This window comes from Sardina pilchardus, chromosome 7 (assembly GCF_963854185.1).
Source record: "Sardina pilchardus chromosome 7, fSarPil1.1, whole genome shotgun sequence".
Lineage (NCBI taxonomy): Eukaryota > Metazoa > Chordata > Actinopteri > Clupeiformes > Clupeidae > Sardina > Sardina pilchardus.
In genome coordinates this window covers 257,156-281,227 of record NC_085000.1, presented here as the reverse complement: position 1 = coordinate 281,227, position 24,072 = coordinate 257,156, and the positions used below count along the sequence as shown (strand labels likewise).

The 24,072-nt window shown below is 37.1% G+C and overlaps 1 protein-coding gene across 1 annotated transcript in view; it reads right to left on the bottom strand.

Moving 5' to 3' along the window:
- Positions 1 to 24,072, bottom strand: part of LOC134087050 (CD209 antigen-like protein E) — a 48,509-nt gene that overhangs the window by 11,547 nt on the left and 12,890 nt on the right. The gene's annotated exons all lie outside the window — the stretch shown is intronic.

Below are 24,072 nucleotides of genomic sequence, written 5' to 3'. Positions count from 1 at the left end.
TTATTACTACCAATATTATTGTGAAAGGTTCCTCATCATGTGGCTCAACATTGACAAGACAAAGAGAGTGTGGTGACAGGTGAGAGCTGTGCCTGAGAGATAAAAAAAAACTGAGGAGGAAACCACTGTAAATGGCTTTAGACAGAGATAGAGGATGGTCTGTAGTCTGTCTCATGGTGCTAATGACAAAAGGAGTCATTGGTGACTGACAGGTGTGACTGAAGGATTCAAAACCATCTCACCAAAGGGGAACCTGATTGGCATCAGATGTACAGTAGACGTATCCACAGAAGTGGAAGTCTTCAGTGGAGGATATCTGGTTATGGTTATGGTTATGGTTATGGTTATTTAGCAGACGCCTTTGTCCAAAGCCACATACAAATAATATATATAACTAGAAAACGTAATTTCGAGGAAATTACCAGTGCATGCAAAAGCAAGACATAAGATAAAATGTGAAACAAACTTAAATTTACAAACAGTTGTGGACAGAGGAAGGTGAGGGAAGCGGGGGGGGGGGGGGGGGGGCAGTGTGTTGTATGTATGTGGCTTAGGGGCAGAGGTGGAAAAGTCCAACCAACCAGCTGATTCTCAGTAGTAACTCTTCAGCCAGGCAGAGCAGCTAATTGGTGAGATCACCTGTGTTTAAGTGCACAGATAGAACCAATATTTGATTGGACTTTTACTCTCTGAAGTTTGACTTTTCCACCTCTGAGTGTGAGTGAGTGCGTGTGAGTGTGCGTGCGTGCGTGCGTGCGTGCGTGCGTGCGTGTGTGTGTGTGTGTGTGTGTGAGTGGATGGGTAGACAGAGAGAGCTGATAATGCAGGTTCAATTTAACTGGCTGTCAATTAAACTTGATAGGGCCTTGAGCAGCTGCATCTTGACACAGGTGCAAATCAGCTTAATCAGCAGTGCAGTGCGATAGACCTCTGAAGTTCGCCTACAAAAAAGCTTGCCATATATGGGCAGTTGGCTTCAATTAACTCCCGGATCTCCTTATATGGCCAACAGGGCAGCTTCAGAGGTCTATGAAAAGTCAATGGGGAAAAATATTTTGCTAATATTTCAAAAAGTATCAAGTTTACAGAACTGAAATATACATAGACTTAGTCTTATTTTCAAGACCTACGTAACAAAGTTTGAACCAAGTTTCTACGTTAAACGGTTGAAGCTAATTAGGACCTGGTTAGGAGAATAATAATAACTAGAAATGCAATTCCAAGGAATTACCAGTGCATGAAATGCAAAAATAGATAGATAATGTAGATATGGTTACTAAGGTGTAGCTAGGGTAAATATGGTGGTTGCATAGTTTACAGAGAGTTGATAGTGTGAAGGTAGACAGTTTAAAGCTGAAACATTCCAGTTCTAACTTAACTATTTTTTTTTCATGTTAAAATGTTAACTATGGTAACAATGATAACCAGGTTGATAGGTTAACTTAGCTACTGATTTCATGCAGTGATGGTAAAAATGTTAACTATGCTAAGTATGCTCACAGTGTTAACCAGGTTGATTAGCTAATGATTTCTAGCAGTTATGCTAAAAATGCTACCTATGCTAGCAATGCTAACTATGGTAACTATGCTAACCAGGTTGATTAGCTAACTTAACTAATGACTTCTAGCAATAATGTTAAAAATGCTAACTATGCTAACAATGCTAAAATTGCTAACAATGCTAACCAGGTTGATTAGCTAACTTAGTTGATGTTTCTTTGCAGTGATGCTAAAAATGCTAACTATGCTAACAATGCTAACCATGCTAACTAGCTAACTTGCTAGTGAGGACTTTTATTTTGAAACATTTGTTGCTAGGGTATCCATGGTGGCCACTATCAGGAAACAAGAAGTTACTGCAGTATAATCATGTTGGTTGCTATGGAAACGGTCATAAACGCTTAATTTTAATGGTTGCTCTGTTGGTTGCTAGGTACATGGAGGTTTGGTGTAGTTGACTGGAGGCATAGTGGATGATAACTGACAGTTGGAATGGTCGAACAGTTCAATTGTTGAGTAGTTTCAATGGTTAAATGATTTGATAGTCTTATTGCAGTGAGGATTTTATTTTGAAACAGTTGTGGACAGAGGAAACAATTGACAATTCACTGATCTACATAAAGAATGATGGAGCGGCAACAATGGGATAGTCTAGCCCTTCTTCTATCTTTCTTTATGTAGATCATTGAGGATCGAGGAGCGAGGGAGGACATAGAAACGCTGCTTGAGAGGGACCCACAGTAAATACTTTAAAAGTTGTATGTAGATAGTCTAATTAATGTTGATAGACAGAATGTTTAATGGATGTTGATAGGCAGATTGTTTAATAGATATTGATTGACAGTTTAATGGGTGGATGAGTGAATGGTCTGAAGAAGATGAATGGATAGAAGGTTGGATGGAATGTGCCTTATATTCTTGTTAAGAGAGACACTGATACAGCTCTCTGAGAGTAGTTGATACAGGTGTAATCAATTTAACTGGCTAGTCTTAAGAGCGCCAGACTGTATGCTTAAGGCCTGAGACAGAGTAAATGGATGTTGATAGACAGTTTAATGGGTGGATGAGTGAATGGTCTGAAGAAGATGAATGGATAGAAAGTTGGATGGAATGTGCCTTATATTCTTGTAGAATGGAGAGACACAGCTCTCTACTGAGAGTAGTGGATACAGATACAGGTGTAATCAATTTAACTGGCTAGTCTTAAGAGAGCCAGAGTGTGCTTAAAGCCTGAGACAGAGTAGATTGTTTAAAAGTTGAATGTAGATCGTCTAATTGATGTTGATAGGCAGACTGTTTAGAATGGGTGGATGAGTGAATGGTTTGAAGAAGATGAATGGATAGAAAGTTGGATGGAATTAGGAAGACTTATGTTGATACAGTTGATACAGGGGAACAGAAAATGTAGTCTCAAGAGAGCCAGTGTGTTTAAAGCCTGAGAGAGAGAGAGAGAGCTGCTGCACCTGGACTGGCCACCTGGCGTAACATTCTAATTGCTGCCGTGATGTCATAATGAGCAATGTTAAGTCTATGGGGAAATGTTTAATAGTTTTTAATTTATAGTTTAAAAAGTATAAAAGTTACAAAGTTGAAAAATACATTGCACAGGTCTCCTTAGTAAGACCTACGTAGCAAAGTTTGAATCACGTTTCTACGTTAAACGGTTCCAGCTGAATTGCGAGCGTTAGAAGAAGTTGAACTAGAAATGCAATTCCAAGGAATTACCAGTGCATGAAAATGCAAAAATAGATAGATAATGTAGATATGGTTACTAAGGTGTAGCTAGGGTAAACATGGTGGTTGCATAATTTACAGAGAGTTGATAGTGTGAAGGTAGACAGTTTAAAGCTGAAACATTCCAGTTCTAACTTAACTAATGATTTCTATTCATGTTAAAATGTTAACTATGGTAACAATGATAACCAGGTTGATTGGTTAACTTAGCTACTGATTTCATGCAGTTATGGTAAAAATGTTAACTATGCTAACTATGCTCACAGTTCTAACCAGGTTGATTAGCTAACTTAGCTAATGATTTCTAGCAGTTATGCTAAAAATGCTAACTATGCTAGCAATGCTTACTATGGTAACAATGTTAACTTAAACTAACAATGCTAACCAGGTTGATTAGCTAACTTAACTGATGATTTCTAGCAATAATGTTAAAAGTGCTAACTATGCTAACAATGCTAAAATTGCTAACAATACTAACCAGGTTGATTAGCTAACTTAGTTGATGATTTTTTGCAGTTATGCTAAAAATGCTAACTATGCTAACAATGCTAACCATGCTAACTAGATAACTTGCTAGTGAGGACTTTTATTTTGAAACATTTGTTGCTAGGGTATCCATGGTGGGCACTATCAGGAAACAAGAAGTTACTGCAGTATAATCATGTTGGTTGCTATGGAAACGGTCATAAACGCTTAATTTTAATGGTTGCTATGTTGGTTGCTAGGTACATGGAGGTTTCATGTAGTTGACTGGAGGCATAGTTGATGATAACTGACAGTTGGAATGGTTGAACAGTTAAATAGTTGAGTAGTTTCAATGGTTAAATGATTTAATAGTGTATTATTGCAGTGAGGACTTTTATTTTGAAACAGTTGTGGACAGAGGAAACAGTTAACAGGATATGTAGTCTTCAGAGAGATTGTATGCTTAAAGCCAGAGAAACTGACAGTTGGTGCCCAGGTGGCCGGCCACCTGGTGTAAGATTCTAATTGCTGCCGTGATGTCATAATGAGCAATGTTAAGTCTATGGGGGAAATTGTAATAGTTTTTAACTAATAGTTTAAAAAGTATAAAAGTTACAAAGTTGAAAAATACAAAGCACACATCGCGTAAGTAAGACCTACGCGACATAGTTTGAATGAAGTTTCTACGTTAAACGGTTCAAGCTGAATTGCGTGCGTTAGAAGAAGAATAATAAAAAGTTGAAGTTGAAGCCTAGGAAGAACAGTACAGTGCATTTTCATGCACTGTAACTAGAAATGCAATTCCAAGGAATTACCAGTGCATGAAAATGCAAAAATAGATAGATAATGTAGATTAGAGGTCTGCAAGCCCGTTGGGACCCGACAGGCCCCGACACAATATGCAAATTCGGGCCGGGTACGGGCCTTAAATTCAATAGGTAGCACGGGCTCGGGTAGGGCTCGGGCTTGACACTAGTAGGCTAATGGTTTTATGTACAGTATTCATGATGTCCAAAAAACATTCACGCTTTTTATTTGGTGGAAACGGCATGAGGTAATTCTCCCAATGCTTGCTACACTTGCGCGGTATGACTTCAGTGTTCCCGCAAGCAGCAGCCCCAGTGAACGGAACTTTAGCACCTCGGGCCGGGCGCTGGAAGTGAGGCGGACCCTAAGCCATCCACCATGGAAGCGATTGTCTTCCTGCACAAAGCAGCGAAATTAACAATCATGGAGGGACTGTAAATAGGCCTAGGTTTGCCCGTGTTTATTTGGGATTATTTGGACCTGCAACTTAAAGAATGTGAGTGTTTTCTGTTACTTTGTTAGGCTGTGTTGGAAGCGGCCATAGCGCTTGTTGCCTTTATTAGGTGAGCAATAGATTGTTATTTAGCCTAATAAATATTCAATTCAAAGTGATTCAATTCCTTTATTTATTTACACGGTGCTTACTAAGTTGGCTATGGACAAGGAGCTCATGTGTGCTGCTCATTTATCTACTCCCGCCGTGCATACAGATTTACCGATGTCATATGCCTATATCCTGGCTGTCCTTTACTGCTTTTGCAACATCCCATTATTTCGACATTGAGGTCTAATTAAATTCATGAACGCTTGTCTTTGCAAGCGTTAATCGTGTGTTAAAAGTATTATTTGTTTAATTGTTCAAGTTGGCTTTCTGAGAAACCATTAGGCTATGTGACCGAAGTGTCGGGAAACCGTCATGTCTAAATAGCGGACCCTTTTAATCGGGCTCGGATTCGGGCTCGGGCTCAGTAATTGCTTAATATGTCGGGACGGGTCGGGTTAGGGCCTGATTGCCAGAGGTCCGGGCCGGGCCGGGCCTGACATTTTAGGCCCGTGCAGGCCTCTAATGTAGATATGGTTACTAAGGTGTAGCTAGGGTAAACATGGTGGTTGCATAGTTTACAGAGAGTTGATAGTGTGAAGGTAGACAGTTTAAAGCTGAAACATTCCAGTTCTAACTTAACTAATGATTTCTATTCATGTTAAAATGTTAACTATGGTAACAATGATAACCAGGTTGATTGGTTAACTTAGCTACTGATTTCATACAGTTATGGTAAAAATGTTAACTATGCTCACAGTTCTAACCAGGTTGATTAGCTAACTTAGCTAATGATTTCTAGCAGTTATGCTAAAAATGCTAACTATGTTAGCAATGTTAACTATGGTAACAATGCTAACTTAAACTAACATTGCTAACCAGGTTGATTAGCTAACTTAACTGGTGATTTCTAGCAATAATGCTAAAAATGCTAACTATGCTAACAATGTTAAAAATGTTAACAATGCTAACCAGGTTGATTAGCTAACTTAGTTGATGATTTTTTGCAGTTATGCTAAAAATGCTAACTATGCTAACCAGGTTGATTAGCTAACTTGGCCAATCATTTCTAGCAGTTATGTTAAAAATGTTAACTATGTTAACCATGCTAACTAGCTAACTTGCTAGTGAGGACTTTTATTTTTAAACATTTGTTGCAAGGGTATCCATTGTGGCCACTATCAGGAAACAAGAAGTTACTGCAGTATAATCATGTTGGTTGCTATGGAAACGGTCATAAACGCTTAATTTTAATGGTTGCTATGTTGGTTGCTAGGTACATGGAGGTTTCATGTAGTTGACTGGAGGAATAGTTGATGATAACTGACAGTTGGAATGGTTGAACAGTTAAATAGTTGAGTAGTTTCAATGGTTAAATGATTTAATGGTGTATTATTGCAGTGAGGACCTTTATTTTGAAACAGTTGTGGACAGAGGAAACAGTTAACAGGATCTGTAGTCTTACTGAGATTGTATGCTTAAAGCCTGAGACAGAAGGTGCCTCTCATATAGTGTTTACGCGGCCTCTCTCGCTCCTCGATCCTCACTGATCTTTCTTTATGTAGATCATTGAGGAGCGAGGAGCGAGGGAGGGCATATAAACGCTGCTTGAGAGGGACCCACAGTAAATACTTTAAAAGTTGTATGTAGATAGTCTAATTAATGTTGATAGACAGAATGTTTAATGGATGTTGATAGGCAGATTGTTTAATAGATATTGATTGACAGTTTAATGGGTGGATGAGTGAATGGTCTGAAGAAGATGAATGGATAGAAGGTTGGATGGAATGTGCCTTATATTCTTGTTAAGAGAGACACTGATACAGCTCTCTGAGAGTAGTTGATACAGGTGTAATCAATTTAACTGGCTAGTCTTAAGAGAGCCAGAGTGCTTAAAGCCTGAGACAGAGTAGATTTTTAAAAAGTTGAATGTAGATCGTCTAATTAATGTTGATAGACAGAGAGTTTAATGGATGTTGATAAACAGTTTAATGGGTGGATGAGTGAATGGTCTGAAGAAGATGAATGGATAGAAAGTTGGATGGAATGTGCCTTATATTCTTGTAGAATGGAGAGACACAGCTCTCTACTGAGAGAGTAGTGGATACAGATACAGGTGTAATCAATTTAACTGGCTAGTCTTAAGAGAGCCAGGCCTGAGACAGAGTAGATTGTTTCAAAGTTGAATGTAGATTGTCTAATTGATGTTGATAGGCAGACTGTTTAGAATGGGTGGATGAGTGAATGGTTTGAAGAAGATGAGTGGATAGAAAGTTGGATGGAATTAGGAAGACTTATGTTGATACCGTTGATACAGGGGAACAGAAAATGTAGTCTCAAGAGAGCCAGTTTAAAGCCTGAGAGAGAGAGAGAGAGAGAGAGAGAGCTGCTGCACCTGGACTGGCCACCTGGCGTAACATTCTAATTGCTGCCGTGATGTCATAATGAGCAATGTTAAGTCTATGGGGAAATGTTTAATAGTTTTTAATTTACAGTTTAAAAAGTATAAAAGTTACAAAGTTGAAAAATACATTGCACAGGTCTCCTAAGTAAGACCTACGTAGCAAAGTTTGAATCAAGTTTCTACGTTAAACGGTTCAAGCTGAATTGCGAGCGTTAGAAGAAGTTGGATTAATAACTAGAAATGCAATTCCAAGGAATTACCAGTGCATGAAAATGCAAAAATAGATAGATAATGTAGATATGGTTACTAAGGTGTAGCTAGGGTAAACATGGTGGTTGCATAGTTTACAGAGAGTTGATAGTGTGAAGGTAGACAGTTTAAAGATGAAACATTCCAGTTCTAACTTAACTAATGATTTCTATTCATGTTAAAATGTTGATTAGCTAACTTAGCTAATGATTTCTAGCAGTTACGCTAAAAACGCTTATTATGCTAGCAATGCTAACTTTACTAACAATGCTAACCAGGTTGGTTAGCTAACTTAACCGATGATTTCTAGCAGTAATGCTAAAAATGCTAACTATGCTAAATTTGCTAACAATGCTAACCAGGTTGATTAGCTAACTTAGTTGATGATTTTTTGCAGTTATGCTAAAAATGCTAACTATGCTAACAATGCTAACTATGCTAACCATGCTAACTAGCTAACTTGCTAGTGAGGACTTTTATTTTGAAACATTTGTTGCTAGGGTATCCATGGTGGCCACTATCAGGAAACAAGAAGTTACTGCAGTATAATCATGTTGGTTGCTATGGAAACGGTCATAAAGACTTAATTTTAATGGTTGCTATGTTGGTTGCTAGGTACATGGAGGTTTTATGTAGTTGACTGGAGGCATAGTGGATGATAACTGACAGTTGGAATGGTTGAACAGTTCAATAGTTGAGTAGTTTCAGTGGTTAAATGATTTAATAATGTATTATTGCAGTGAGGACCTTTATTTTGAAACAGTTGTGGACAGAGGAAGTAGTGAAACAGGATCTGTAGTCTTAATGAGATTGTATGCTTAAAGCCTTAGACAGAAGGTGCCTCTCATATAGCGTTTACGCGTCCTCTCTCGCTCCTCACTGATCTACATAAAGAATGATGGAGCGGCAACAATGGGATAGTCTAGCCCTTCTTCTATCTTTCTTTATGTAGATCATTGAGGATCGAGGAGCGAGGGAGGACATATAAACGCTGCTTGAGAGGGACCCACAGTAAATACTTTAAAAGTTGTATGTAGATAGTCTAATTAATGTTGATAGACAGAATGTTTAATGGATGTTGATAGGCAGATTGTTTAATAGATATTGATTGACAGTTTAATGGGTGGATGAGTGAATGGTCTGAAGAAGATGAATGGATAGAAGGTTGGATGGAATGTGCCTTATATTCTTGTTAAGAGAGACACTGATACAGCTCTCTGAGAGTAGTTGATACAGGTGTAATCAATTTAACTGGCTAGTCTGAGACAGAGTAAATAATTTAAAAGTTGAATGTAGATAGTCTAATTAATGTTGATAGACAGAGAGTTTAATGGATGTTGATAGACAGATTGTTTAATAGATGTTGATAGACAGTTTAATGGGTGGATGAGTGAATGGTCTGAAGAAGATGAATGGATAGAAAGTTGGATGGAATGTGCCTTATATTCTTGTAGAATGGAGAGACACAGCTCTCTACTGAGAGTAGTGGATACAGATACAGGTGTAATCAATTTAACTGGCTAGTCTTAAGAGAGCCAGCCTGAGACAGAGTAGATTGTTTAAAAGTTGAATGTAGATCGTCTAATTGATGTTGATAGGCAGACTGTTTAGAATGGGTGGATGAGTGAATGGTTTGAAGAAGATGAATGGATAGAAAGTTGGATGGAATTAGGAAGACTTATGTTGATACAGGGGAACAGAAAATGTAGTCTCAAGAGAGCCAGTGTATGTTGAGAGAGAGAGAGAGAGCTGCTGCACCTGGACTGGCCACCTGGCGTAACATTCTAATTGCTGCCATGATGTCATAATGAGCAATGTTAAGTCTATGGGGAAATGTTTAATAGTTTTTAATTTACAGTTTAAAAAGTATAAAAGTTACAAAGTTTAAAAATATATTGCACAGGTCTCCTTAGTAAGACCTACGTAGCAAAGTTTGAATCAAGTTTCTACGTTAAACGGTTCAAGCTGAATTGTGAGCGTTAGAAGAAAAAGAAAAATAACTAGAAATGCAATTCCAAGGAATTACCAGTGCATGAAAATTAGAGGTGGGCATAGATTAATTTTGTTAATCTAGATTAATCTCACTGTAATCTTGAAATTAATCTAGATTAATCTAGATTAATTTTAGGCGCACCAGCGCAAAATTTAGGTGCACCCACATTTTTCATTGCATCGCCTTTAACGCTAAAAGGTCACCTTTTTATTGCTGTCCTTTCATATAATGATTTTTTAACAACAAAAAGTCTAGAAAAAGCTTGAAACACAATAAAAGATTTTTTTCTTTACAAAATTATTTATATAAGCCTATTCTACATACTGAAATGTCTGATATTCATGACAGCACACTTTATGCATATTGCAGCCTACTATTCATATTACAACTCTGCCTCTTTAATTCAGCTGTCTGCTTGAAACCTCAATGTAAACAAAGCCTAGCATAGTTGGCTAGTTTATCATAGTTTACTAGTTGGACTGCTCAGTTTCCCCACGTGTGTTTACTGTTAGTTTCAATGTGGGCTAATACTTTTTCTCCTTTCGAGTTTTGGAGTTGGAAAACATTGGTATTGAGATTATCATCCAACTCATGCAAGAGTGACTTGAATGTAAGAGTTTTAATCAACTTTCTGCAGCAATGATGCTAACCGGAATTTATATTAATTTAGCTAACGTCTTCTATATGCATCATTGCTTTCACGATAGTGAATGTTTTATTTGGATTAAATGTGCATGTCGAGGGGCGGGTCGCGACTCGCGAGTGTCCATTGAGCGCGCACGGGAGAGTGAGGGAGAGGGAGAGGGAGAGGGAGAGCAAGAGAAAGCGGGCCAAGGAGAGGGGGGTTACTTCTATTAGGAATGAGCGATCAGGTGCCGATTCGGGAGGGGTCTGAGCTTATCGTCCATGTTGGGAGGATGTATCATTGGTTACTGTTTGGTAAAGTTGCACGCATAGTCTACAATGACAACTTGTGAAAGAAAGCAGCCGAGCAGCGTCAGGTGCACCAGTGCGACCTAGACTTTTTTCAGGCGCACTCTTAAACATTGGCGTTCGCGCTAAGATATCAAGGTGAAAGTGATCATAGCTTGCGTGGTATAGACCCAGCTCCCAGCCCAACTTTGAGAATAGATTAACGCCGATATTTTTTTTATCGCCCGATAAGAGTTGCACGATAACGCAGCACGTTAACGCCGATAACGGCCCACCACTAATGAAAATGCAAAAATAGATAGATAATGTAGATATGGTTACTAAGGTGTAGCTAGGGTAAACATGGTGGTTGCATTGTTTACAGAGAGTTGATAGTGTGAAGGTAGACAGTTTAAAGATGAAACATTCATTCAACCTTTATTTATTCTCGGAGAGTCATTGAGGGTAGCCCTCATTTTCAATGAAGCCGAGATTACAGAAACAATGCATAGAACAAGAGAAACATTCCAGTTCTAACTTAACTAATGATTTTTATGCATGTTAAAATGTTGATTAGCTAACTTAGCTAATGATTTCTAACAGTTGTGCTAAAAATGCTAATTATGTTAGCAATGCTAACTTTACTAACAATGCTAACCAGGTTGATTAGCTAACTTAACCGATTATTTCTAGCAGTAATGCTAAAAATGCTAACTATGCTAACAATGCTAGATTTGCTAACAATGCTAACCAGGTTGATTAGCTTACTTAGTTGATGATTTTTTGCAGTTATGCTAAAAATGCTAGCTGTGCTAACAATGCTAACTATGCTAACCATGCTAACTAGCTAACTTGCTAGTGAGGACTTTTATTTTGAAACATTTGTTGCTAGGGTATCCATGGTGGCCACTATCAGGAAACAAGAAGTTACTGCAGTATAATCATGTTGGTTGCTATGGAAACGGTCATAAACACTTAATTTTAATGGTTGCTATGTTGGTTGCTAGGTACATGGAGGTTTCATGTAGTTGACTGGAGGCATAGTGGATGATAACTGACAGTTGGAATGGTTGAACAGTTCAATAGTTGAGTAGTTTCAGTGGTTAAATGATTTAATAGTGTATTATTGCAGTGAGGACCTATTTTGAAACAGTTGTGGACAGAGGAAGTAGTGAAACAGGATCTGTAGTCTTAATGAGATTGTATGCTTAAAGCCTGAGACAGAAGGTGCCTCTCATATATAGCGTTTACGCGTCCTCTCTCGCTCCTCACTGATCTACATAAAGAATGATGGAGCGGCAACAATGGGATAGTCTAGCCCTTCTTCTATCTTTCTTTATGTAGTTCATTGAGGATCGAGGAGCGAGGGAGGACATATAAACGCTGCTTGAGAGGGACCCACAGTAAATACTTTAAAAGTTGTATATAGTCTAATTAATGTTGATAGACAGAATGTTTAATGGATGTTGATAGGCAGATTGTTTAATAGATATTGATTGACAGTTTAATGGGTGGATGAGTGAATGGTCTGAAGATGATGAATGGATAGAAGGTTGGCTTGAATGTGCCTTATATTCTTGTTCTGATACAGCTCTCTGAGAGTAGTTGACACAGGTGTAATCAATTTAACTGTCTAGTCTTAAGAGAGCCAGAGTGTAGCCTACTCTTAAAGCCTGAGACAGAGTAAATAATTTAAAAGTTGAATGTAGATAGTCTAATTAATGTTGATAGACAGAGAGTTTAATGGATGTTGATAGACAGATTGTTTAATAGATGTTGATAGACAGTTTAATGGGTGGATGAGTGAATGGTTTGAAGAAGATGAATGGATAGAAAGTTGGATGGAATGTGCCTTATATTCTTGTAGAATGGAGAGACACAGCTCTCTACTGAGAGTAGTGGATACAGATACAGGTGTAATCAATTTAACTGGCTAGTCTTAAGAGAGCCAGCCTGAGACAGAGTAGATTGTTTAAAAGTTGAATGTAGAGCGTCTAATTGATGTTGATAGGCAGACTGTTTAGAATGGGTGGATGAGTGAATGGTTTGAAGAAGATGAATGGATATAAAGTTGGATGGAATTAGGAGGACTTATTAGAGTGCATGAAAATGCACTCTACTGTTATCCTGTTTCTTCTTATTACAGTGCATGAAAATGCACTGTACTGTTCTTCCTAGGCTTTTTATTCTTCTTCTAACGCACGCAATTCAGCTTGAACCGTTTAACGTAGAAACTTCATTCAAACTTTGTTGCGTAGGTCTCGCTTATGCCATGTGTGCTTTGTATTTTTCAACTTTGTAACTTTTATACTTTTTAAACTATGAATTAAAAAACGATTTCCCCATAGATTTAACATTGAGCTATTTCCCCATAGACTTAACATTGCTCATTATGACATCACGGCAGCAATTAGAATGTTACGCCAGGTGGCCAGTCCAGGTGCAGCAGCTCTCTCTCTCTCTCAGGCACACTGGGTCTCTTGAGACTACATTTTCTGTTCCCCTGTCAACTGTATCAACATAAGTCTTCCTAATTCCATCCAACTTTCTATCCATTCATCTTCTTCAAACCATTCACTCACCCACCCATTCTAAACAGTCTGCCTATCAACATCAATTATACGATCTACATTCAACTTTTAAACAATCTACTCTGTCTCAGGCTTTAAGGACACACTCTGGCTCTTAAGACTAGCCAGTTAAATTGATTACACCTGTATCTCTATCCACTACTCTCAGTAGAGAGCTGTGTCTCTCCACTCTACAAGAATATAAGGCACATTCCATCCAACATTCTATCCATTCATCTTCTTCAGACCATTCACTCATCCACCCATTAAACTGTCTATCAACATCTATTAAACAATCTGTCTATCAACATCCATTAAACTCTCTGTCTATCAACATTAATTAGACTATCTACATTCAACTTTTAAATTATTTACTCTGTCTCAGGCTTTAAGAGTACACTCTGGCTCTCTTAAGACTAGCCAGTTAAATTGATTACACCTGTGTCAACTACTCTCAGAGAGCTGTATCAGTGTCTCTCTTAACAAGAATATAAGGCACATTCCATCCAACCTTCTATCCATTCATCTTCTTCAGACCATTCACTCATCCACCCATTAAACTGTCAATCAATATCTATTAAACAATCTGCCTATTAACATCCATTAAACATTCTGTCTATCAACATTAATTAGACTATCTACATACAACTTTTAAAGTATTTACTGTGGGTCCCTCTCAAGCGGCGTTTATATGTCCTCCCTCGCTCCTCGATCCTCAATGATCTACATAAAGAAAGATAGAAGAAGGGCTAGACTATCCCATTGTTGCCGCTCCATCATTCTTTATGTAGATCAGTGAGGAGCGAGAGAGGACGCGTAAACGCTATATGAGAGGCACCTTCTGTCTCAGGCTTTAAGCATACAATCTCATTAAGACTACAGATCCTGTTTCACTACTTCCTCTGTCCACAACTGTTTCAAAATAAAGGTCCTCACTGCAATAATACACTATTAAATCATTTAACCACTGAAACTACTCAACTATTAAACTGTTCAACCATTCCAACTGTCAGTTATCATCCACTATGCCTCCAGTCAACTACATGAAACCTCCATGTACCTAGCAACCAACATAGCAACCATTAAAATTAAGTGTTTATGACCATTTCCATAGCAACCAACATGATTATACTGCAGTAACTTCTTGTTTCATGATAGTGGCCACCATGGAGACCCTAGCAACAAATGTTTCAAAATAAAAGTCCTCACTAGCAAGTTAGCTAGTTAGCATAGTTAGCATTGTTAGCATAGTTAGCATTTTTAGCATAACTGCAAAAAATCATCAACTAAGTTAACTAATCAACCTGGTTAGCATTGTTAGCAAATTTAGCATTGTTAGCATAGTTAGCATTTTTTGCATTACTGCTGGAAATCATCGGTTAAGTTAGCTAATCAACCTGGTTAGCATTGTTAGTAAAGTTAGCATTGCTAGCATAATAAGCATTTTTAGCGTAACTGCTAGAAATCATTAGCTAAGTTAGCTAATCAACATTTTAACATGAATAAAAATCATTAGTTAAGTTAGAACTGGAACGTTTCATCTTTAAACTGTCTACCTTCACACCATCAACTCTCTGTAAACTATGCAACCACCATGTTTACCCTAGCTACACCTTAGCAACCATATCTACATTATCTATCTATTTTTGGGTGGTTGACGTTTTAGGCCGAAAAAAAGTTTTTGAAAAAAAATTCAGATATTATGCATGGAAATCACTTAGTTATGTTGTACTGACTCTCCCATTCCCAAAATATGTATGATCTTTTAGAATTTGTATTGGAATTCATATTTATTCACTAATGTCTTGTGTTAGTGACTAAAATTATCATATGGTGTGACATGAAAGTTATTGTGTGTAAAACTATGATGGGGTATATATTTTTTATGTGAGTCAGTGTATCATAATCTTCTATCTTTACTTCATCAAGATCTAGCATTTCCTTGTGGAAATGTATTATATTTTACAGTATATTTATTCATCAATACACAAAGTAAGGCATTTGTCCCTAATCTTTCAATAAACTTCATATTAATTTGGACATATCTTGATACAAAAGAAATGAAATGCATACAATGTTTGCTGACCCTATTTCCTATCTGTTACATTCAGATTTGTATGATTTAGACTCCGAAAGCCTTTTTATTTTCATAATTTCTTGATGTTTCTTGATGTCACACCAAATGATATGGTGTCACACCATATGATAAATTACACCAAATAACAATCTGTTAACGCAAAAATGTGAATATATGCATTTCACAAACAATAAATCACAGTTTAAGACAAATGTATCACATAAAGGATCACTGTTAAAAACTCAGAACTTTGTAAAACAGAATTCCACCAGATATTGCATAGCACCTGGGTAATAGGTGCCACATATTAAATAATAAATGTTAACAAAATGTTAAATATGTTAAAATATGTATAACACTAAACTATTAATTAAACATATGTTTGAAAAAAACATTATTTATGTAGGAAAATGCAGATTATATCATATAGTGTGACAAATAAATCATATGGTGTGACAGCAAAACCCCATCACACCATATGATATGGGGTCACTCCATATGAGGTTTCATGCACTTAGCAGAACAATGAGTCTTGAGGCTACATGCTAGGACCAAAATCATATGCTCACTTTAACATGGTAACATAGATGTAAAGGTCATTTGTACCAAAAAACTATTTACTTTTGAAATTTTCCTGAAAAATGGGTCACACCAAAAGACAGCGAAAAGTGGAACTGAGATAGGAGTGCTGGAAATACTTGATTTATTGAAAGAAATATGAGAGATAACTCAACACGTAAACTTTCAATGTCCTTCTGAGAAGTTATTATACTTCCTGAATGAGGAAGGACCCCCTATCCCTAAAGGTCTCCACACAATTGCACATTTAAAAAACATAATTTAGGGTCACACCATATGATATTGATTTTTGGGACAAAATGTTTTTGTTTATGGCTTGTTCAAAAATATTATGCCTGGACTTTAAACACTACAGACTTACAAGTAGAAATCTTTAGTATTCATTGTATCTAAGTAATGGGAAAATATATTAATTCGATTTTTTTTTATTCAAAATCAAACTTTATGAAATGGGCTCGGGACAGTCACGCCATATGAGCTTTTCCTGGTTTGGCTGAGAATTTTGAGAAATAGGAATATGGCTGGCATGAATGGTCCATATGTTCATATAAAGCAGGTTTTTCTGAACAATATAACCACATTTATTTTCAGATTAGACATTTCTTTACTTCAGTTTGACACTCTGGACCAAAAAAAGGCCATGTCATGTCAACCACCCTTTTGCATTTTCATGCACTGGTAATTCCTTGGAATTGCATTTCTAGTTATTTTTATTTATCTTCTAACGTTTTTGTGCGTCCAATTCAGCTTCAACCGTTTAACGTAGAAACTTCATTCAAACTGCGCTGCGTAGGTCTTACTTAGGTGACTTCAGCTATGTATTTTTCAACTTTGTAACTTTTATACTTTTTGAACTATTAAATAAAAACTATTAAAATTTCCCCCATAGACTTAACATTGTGATTATGACATCATAATAGGGCAATTAGAATCTTATGCCAGATGGCCAGTCCAGGTGCAGCAGCTCTCTCTTTCTCTCAGGTTTTAAGTATACAATCTCATTAAGACTACAGATCCTGTTTCATACTTCCTCTGTCCACAACTGTTTCAAAATAAAAGTCCTCACTGCAATAAAACACTATTAAATCATTTAACCATTGAAACTACTCAACTATTTAACTGTTCAACCATTCCAACTGTCAGTTATCATCAACTATGCCTCCAGTCAACTAAATGAAACCTCCATGTACCTAGCAACCAACATAGCAACCATTAAAATTAAGCGTTTATGACCGTTTCCATAGCAACCGACATGATTTTACTACAGTAACTTCTTTATTCTTGATAGTGGCCACCATAGATACCCTATCAACAAATGTTTCAAAATATAAGTCCTCACTAGCAAGTTAGCTAGTTAACATGGTTAGCATTGTTAGCATAGTTAGCATTTTTAGCATAACTGCTAGAAATGATTAGCTAAGTTAGCTAATCAACCTGGTTAGCATTGTTAGCATAGTTAGCATTGTTAGCATAGTTAGCATTTTTAGCATAACTGTTAGAAATGATTAGCTAAGTTAGCTAATCAACCTGGTTAGCATTGTTAGCATTTTTAGCATAACTGCTAGAAATCATTAGTTCAGTTAGAACTGTAATCTTTAAGCTTTAAACTGTCTACCTTCACACTCAGCTTTCTTTAAACTATGCAACCACCATGTTTACCCTAGCTACACCTTAGTAACTATATCTACATTATCTACTGTATCTATACATTTTTGCATTTTCATGCACTCGTAATTTCCCTGGAATTACATTCTCTAGTTTTGATACTGTTGTGCGCAGAGGATACAGGGGAACAGAATATGTAGTCTTCAGAGAGATTGTATGCACTTGTATGAGATTGTATGCTCTAGCCTGAGAGAAACTGACAGTTGGTGCCCAGGTGGCTGACCAGCTGGAGTAAGATTCTAATTGCTGCCGTGATGTCATAATGAGCAATGTTAAGTCTATGGGGGAAATTGTAATAGTTTTTAACTAATAGTTTAAAAAGTATAAAAGTTACAAAGTTGAAAAATACAAAGCCCACATCGCGTAAGTAAGACCTACGTGACAAAATTTGAATGGTGTTTCTACGTTAAGAGGTTGAAGCTGAATTGGCTGCGTTAGAAGAAGAATAACTAGAAATGCAATTCCAAGGAATTACCAGTGCATGAAAATGCAAAAATAGATAGATAATGTAGATATGGTTACTAAGGTGTAGCTAGGGTAAACATGGTGGTTGCATAGTTTACAGAGAGTTGATAGTGTGAAGGTAGACAGTTTAAAGATGAAACGTTCCAGTTCTAACTTAACTAATGATTTCTATTCATGTTAAAATGTTGATTAGCTAACTTAGCTAATGATTTCTAGCAGTTACGCTAAAAATGCTTACTATGCTAGCAATGCTAACAATGCTAACCAGGTTGATTAGCTAACTTAACCGATGATTTCTAGCAGTAATGCTAAAAATGCTAACTATGCTAACAATGCTAAATTTGCTAACAATGCTAACCAGGTTAATTAGCTAACTTAGTTGATGATTTTTTGCAGTTATGCTAAAAATGCTAACTATGCTAACAATGCTAACTATGCTAACCATGGTAACTAGCTAACTTGCTAGTGAGGACTTTTATTTTGAAACATTTGTTGCTAGGGTATCCATGGTGGCCACTATCAGGAAACAAGAAGTTACTGCTGTATAATCATGTTGGTTGCTATGGAAACGGTCATAAACACTTTTTAATGGTTGCTATGTTGGTTGCTAGGTACATGGAGGTTTCATGTAGTTGACTGGAGGCATAGTGGATGATAACTGACAGTTGGAATGGTTGAACAGTTCAATAGTTGAGTAGTTTCAATGGTTAAATGATTTAATAGTGTATTATTGCAGTGAGGACCTTTATTTTGAAACAGTTGTGGACAGAGGAAGTAGTGAAACAGGATCTGTAGTCTTAATGAGATTGTATGCTTAAAGCCTGAGACAGAAGGTGCTTCTCATAGCGTTTACGCGTCCTCTCTCGCTCCTCACTGATCTACATAAAGAATGATGGAGCGGCAACAATGGGATAGTCTAGCCCTTCTTCTATCTTTCTTTATGTAGATCATTGAGGATCGAGGATCGAGGGAGGACATATAAACGCTGCTTGAGAGGGACCCACAGTAAATACTTTAAAAGTTGTATGTAGATAGTCTAATTAATGTTGATAGATAGAATGTTTAATGGATGTTGATAGGCAGATTGTTTAATAGATATTGATTGACAGTTTAATGGGTGGATGAGTGAATGGTCTGAAGAAGATGAATGGATAGAAGGTTGGATGGAATGTGCCTTATATTCTTGTTAAGAGAGACACTGATACAGCTCTCTGAGAGTAGTTGATACAGGTGTAATCAATTTAACTGGCTAGTCTTAAGAGAGCCAGAATATCTTAAAGCCTGAGACAGAGTAAATAATTTAAAAGTTGAATGTAGATAGTCTAATTAATGTTGATAGACAGAGAGTTTAATGGATGTTAGACAGATTGTTTAATAGATGTTGATAGACAGTTTAATGGGTGGATGAGTGAATGGTCTGAAGAAGATGAATGGATAGAATGTTGGATGGAATGTGCCTTATATTCTTGTAGAATGGAGAGACACAGCTCTCTACTGAGAGTAGTGGATACAGATACAGGTGTAATCAATTTAACTGGCTAGTCTTAAGAGAGCCAGCCTGAGACAGAGTAGATTGTTTAAAAGTTCAATGTAGAGCGTCTAATTGATGTTGTTGATAGGCAGACTGTTTAGAATGGGTGGATGAGTGAATGGTTTGAAGAAGATGAATGGATATAAAGTTGGATGGAATTAGGAGGACTTATTTTGATACTGTTGTGCACAGAGGATACAGGGGAACAGAATATGTAGTCTTCAGAGAGGAGCCTGAGAGAAACTGACAGTTGGTGCCCAGGTGGCTGACCAGCTGGGGTAACATTCTAATTGCTGCCGTGATGTCATAATGAGCAATGTTAAGTCTATGGGGGAAATGGTGATAGTTTTTAACTAATAGTTTAAAAAGTATAAAAGTTACAAAGTTGAAAAATATAAAGCACATATGGCATAAGCAAGACCTACGCAACAAAGTTTGAATGAAGTTTCTACGTTAAACGGTTGAAGCTGAATTGCGAGCGTTAGAAGAAGAAGTTTAACTAGAAATGCAATTCCAAGGAATTACCAGTGCATGAAAATGCAAAAATAGATAGATAATGTAGATATGGCTACTAAGGTGTAGCTAGGGTAAACATGGTGGTTGCATAGTTTACAGAGAGTTGATAGTGTGAAGGTAGACAGTTTAAAGATGAAACATTCCAGTTCTAACTTAATTAATGATTTCTATTCATGTTAAAATGTTGATTAGCTAACTTAGCTAATGATTTCTAGCAGTTACGCTAAAAATGCTAATTATGCTAGCAATGCTAACTTTACTAACAATGCTAACCAGGTTGATTAGCTAACTTAACTGATGATTTCTAGCAGTAATGCTAAAAATGCTAACCATGCTAAATATGCTAACAATGCTAACCAGGTTGATAAGCTAACTTAGTTGATGATTTTTTGCAGTTATGCTAAAAATGCTAACTAGCTAACTTGCTAGTGAGGACTTTTATTTTGAAACATTTGTTGCTAGGGTATCCATGGTGGCCACTATCAGGAAACAAGAAGTTACTGCAGTATAATCATGTTGGTTGCTATGGAAACGGTCATAAACACTTAATTTTAATGGTTGCTATGTTGGTTGCTAGGTACATGGAGGTTTCATGTAGTTGACTGGAGGCATAGTGGATGATAACTGACAGTTGGAATGGTTGAACAGTTCAATAGTTGAGTAGTTTCAATGGTTAAATGATTTAATGGTGTATTATTGCAGTGAGGACTTTTATTTTGAAACAGTTGTGGACAGAGGAAACAATTGACAATTCACTGATCTACATAAAGAATGATGGAGCGGCAACAATGGGATAGTCTAGCCCTTCTATCTTTCTTTATGTAGATCATTGAGGGTCGAGGCCCGAGGAGCGAGTGAGGACATATAAACGCTGCTTGAGAGGCACCCACAGTAAATACTTGTATGTAGATAGTCTAATTAATGTTGATAGACAGAATGTTTAATGGATGTTGATAGGCAGATTGTTTAATAGATATTGATTGACAGTTTAATGGGTGGATGAGTGAATGGTCTGAAGAAGATGAATTGATAGAAGGTTGGATGGAATGTGCCTTATATTCTTGTTAAGAGAGACACTGATACAGCTCTCTGAGAGTAGTTGATACAGGTGTAATAAATTTAACTGGCTAGTCTTAAGAGAACCAGAGTGTGCTTAAAGCCTGAGACAGAGTAAATCATTTAAAAGTTGAATGTAGATAGTCTAATTAATGTTGATAGACAGAGAGTTTAATGGATGTTGATAGGCAGATTGTTTAATAGATGTTGATAGACAGTTTAATGGGTGGATGAGTGAATGGTCTGAAGAAGATGAATGGATAGAAAGTTGGATGGAATGTGCCTTATATTCTTGTAGACTGGAGAGACACAGCTCTCTACTGAGAGTAGTGGATACAGATACAGGTGTAATCAATTTAACTGGCTAGTCTTAAGAGAGCCAGTGTATGTAGCCTGAGAGAGAGAGAGAGCTGCTGCACCTGGACTGGCCACCTGGCGTAACATTCTAATTGCTGCAGTGATGTCATAATGAGCAATGTTAAGTCTATGGGGAAATGTTTAATAATTTTTAATTTACAGTTTAAAAAGTATAAAAGTTACAAAGTTGAAAAATATATTGCACAGGTCTCCTTAGTAAGACCTACGTAGCAAAGTTTGAATCAAGTTTCTACGTTAAACGGTTCAAGCTGAATTGCGAGCGTTAGAAGAAAAAGAATAATAATAAGAAACCTAGGAAGAACAATATAGTGCATTTTCATGCACTATAATAATAATAATAAGAAGAATAGGAAGAACAGTACAGTGCATTTTCATGCACTGTAATAATAAGAAAAAGCCTAGGAAGAACAGTACAGTGCATTTTCATGCACTGTAATAACTAGAAATGCAATTCCAAGGAATTACCAGTGCATGAAAATGCAAAAATAGATAGATAATGTAGATATGGTTACTTAGGTGTAGCTAGGGTAAACATGGTGGTTGCATAGTTTACAGAGAGTTGATAGTGTGAAGGTAGACAGTTTAAAGATGAAACATTCCAGCTCTAACTTAACTAATGATTTCTATCCATGTTAAAATGTTGATTAGCTAACTTAGGTAATGATTTCTAGCAGTTACGTTAAAAATGCTAACTATGCTAGCAATGCTAATTTTACTAACAATGCTAACCAGGTTGATTAGCTAACTTAATCGATGATTTCTAGCAGTAATGCTAAAAATGCTAACTATGCTAACAATGCTAAATTTGCTAATAATGCTAACCAGGCTGATTAGCTAACTTAGTTGATGCTTTTTTGCAGTTATGTTAAAAATGCTAACTATGCTAACAATGCTAACTAGCTAACTTGCTAGTGAGGACTTTTATTTTGAAACATTTGTTGCTAAGGTATCCATGGTGGCCACTATCAATTAACAATAAGTTACTGCAGTATAATCATGTTGGTTGCTATGGAAACGGTCATAAACACTTAATTTTAATGGTTGCTATGTTGGTTGCTAGGTACATGGAGGTTTCATGTAGTTGACTGGAGGCATAGTGGATGATAACTGACAGTTGGAATGGTTGAACAGTTAAATAGTTGAGTAGTTTCAATGGTTAAATGATTTAATAGTGTATTATTGCAGTGAGGACTTTTATTTTGAAACAGTTGTGGACAGAGGAAACAGTTTAACAGGATATGTGTAGTCTTCTGAGAGACTGTATGCTTAAAGCCAGAGAAACTGACAGTTGGTGCCCAGGTGGCCGGCCACCTGGCTTAAGATTCTAATTGCTGCCGTGATGTCATAATGAGCAATGTTAAGTCTATGGGGGAAATTGTAATAGTTTTTAACTAATAGTTTAAAAAGTAAAAAAGTTACAAAGTTGAAAAATACAAAGCACACATGGCATACAGTTAAGCCCAAAATTATTAGCCCCCCTTATGAATTCAGACATAATCCTTTGTTTATACATGAAAATGACCATGTCCAAAAATGTGCCTAGTTTATATGATTACAGAAGCGCAAAGACAGTATGCCCACAAAGTTTGATGATCATTGTTTACTCATGCTCTGATTTGTGACAAGAAAAGCAAAAATTGACATGTTCAAAATTATTAGCCCCCAGACCATTAATAGTCAATAGTGTAGCCTTTCTTTGCTTCAACTGACAACAACTTCTTTGAATAGTCTTTTACTAGGTTGCACATATCTCTTAAGCACTCTTTAGCTCCAGCTCGTCCAAACTGCATAGTTTTCTTGTATGGACTCTTGCTTTAAGCACATGCCACAGATTCTTAATGGGGTTGAGGTCTGGTTTCTGTGTAGGCTATTCCAGCACCTTGATTTTGGTATCCTTTCGGGCGTTTTAGACCACTTTTCACTATGCTTTGGGTTATTATCATGCTGAAGGACCTGGTGGTGACCTAAGCCTAGACTAAGAGCAGGCGTCTTGATGTTATCCCTCAAAAGGTAGACATAATCTTTCTTTTTCATGATCCCATGCACCCAAACAAGGCTCCCTGTGCCTGAGACAGCAAAACAGCCCCATAACATGATGCTCCTACCACCATGCTTCACTGTGGGAACTGTATTTTTATGGTTGTAGGCCTTCCCTTTTTTTGCCAAACATAGGCAACATCCATGTGCCCAAACAGCTCCAGTTTAATGTCATCAGACCAAAGGACAGTTTTCCAAAACTCATTTTTAGCTTTTAAATGTGCATGGGCAAAGTTCAGTCTGACTTTGAAGCGCCCCTTTTGGAGTGATGGATTTTTTCTCAGCCGATGACCTTGGAGACCTCCACAATAAAAATCCCTCGCTACTGTCTTCCTCAAGACTTTAACCCCAGAGGTCTCAAGGTCAGCAACTATCATTTTGGCAGATGTGCAGGGTTGCTTGCTAACATCCCTGATGATTTTTCTCTCTAGATTGAGATATTTAGCATTTTAATCCACACTTAGGTTTGTTATGCACAAACTTGGAACTCTTTGAACTTTGTAATGATGCCTTGCACACCTGTTCTACAGACTGTGAAGCATCTAGAGATTACAGTATAGCCTTTCTCCATATTATAGGCCTCAATGATGTTC